This window comes from Cyprinodon variegatus, unplaced genomic scaffold (genome assembly GCF_000732505.1).
Source record: "Cyprinodon variegatus isolate N-32 unplaced genomic scaffold, C_variegatus-1.0 Scaffold111, whole genome shotgun sequence".
Taxonomy (NCBI): domain Eukaryota; kingdom Metazoa; phylum Chordata; class Actinopteri; order Cyprinodontiformes; family Cyprinodontidae; genus Cyprinodon; species Cyprinodon variegatus.
The window spans coordinates 387,313-388,964 of NW_015150564.1; positions in this window are offsets into that span (position 1 = coordinate 387,313).

Sequence of the window (1,652 nt, forward strand, 5' to 3'; positions counted from 1 at the left end):
GGTTTATATGTATATACAGGTGCACACATCTTTAATCTTGACATAGTTTTATATAATCGCACCTATTAATGCTTAAACATGTATATATGCACATGTACATTTAAAAACAGTCTGTACTGTATGCAAGCTAAAAGCTTTGAAAAAGAATTGTCTTGCACAGGTTTTTCCTAGTTTTGCCGATCTGCAGCTTTAGTGTGCCCAGTTTGGCAACTGCTTTCTGCCACGTACAATATGGTGGTGATGTCGATGTGCAATCCTGCCCTCAATGAGGCATCTAAATACCGTATATATGTCTGTGGTTACACTCCTGATCAACCTCAGGAGTTGTCACAAAGTAAATGACTGAACTAGGACTTAGTGATTTAGCTTAAAAAATTTTCCAAACAAATCATATTAAAGGATTTTTATAAATTTTTTTCTCTTCATAAGAAAAACACGTCACTGTCAGAAAGTAGCTTTTAATTCCACTATCCCCTTTGGAAGGAGACCTTCTTTTACTGGGTAATGAAGTTCATGCTGCAAAAAAAGGTTTCTTAATGAAAATAATCTTTGCAGCTAGTTCTGTTACACAGTAATCTAGTTTAGCAGTTATAAGTACATATCTAAAAACAAAAAGTGATGAACTGATACCAAGAAGTGCATTGCTGCAAAAAAAAAAAAAAAAATCTAGATTATTGAAAAATAAATGTTTACAAGCATAAAATTCACCTAGCCTTACTATGAAAAGTGAGATGGAACCAAGACTGTTATCATCCAAAGCTATAACTATAGCAGCTATATAGTTCTGGTGAGCCAACAATGTTATTGGTTTGTAAGGGACAGTGTATAATAATGAACATTTCTGTAAATGTACCAGAATTAGCCTTAGCAGCTATTTTTCATCTGCTGTGCCTGGACAGATGTTAACATTTATGCTAAAAACAAGTCAAACAAACACTTAATTACATTATGTAAAAAAAAAACCATTAAAAATCATGCAACAGTTCATTGAGTTGGTGCTGACAGGATGATCAGTGAGCCACTTCCTCAGATTAACCTTAAAAATGTTGAAAGTGGCCTTTTCCCTGTTGACCATTGCTACTGTGTTAAAACGCCATCCTCCAGGATCCATTTCATCTGAAACATCTGATCATCTAGAAAATATGTTGAAGTGTGCATCACTTGTCCTTGCCTCATCAACACCATACCATGTCTGAGGATCACATACCTTATATATGGAGAAATCAGCTGTGGATAGATGTTTTAGCTACCGGGCTCACATCTTGTGAAGTGGCCCCGATTCACAGTTAGAGAATCATTTTTTAAAGTCAGGCTAATGAAAATATATGAAATGTGCATCTTATTTTGAAAATGAAAAATATAAAAGTTACCACTCTGACGCCATGGGAGATGTATATATACGGTACATCTCCCATGGCCTGCACAGTCACCAGATCTAAATATTATTGAGCCACTTTGGGGTGTCAGGAAACATTTTCCTCCACCAGCAGTCGTGACCTGGCCACTATCCTGCAAGAAGAATGGCTTAAAATGCCTCTGACCACTGTGCAGGACTTGTATATGTCATTCCCAAGACGAATTGATGCTGTATTGGCTGCAAAAGGAGGCCCTACACCATGCAAATAAATTACTGGGGTCTAAAACCAGGTGTT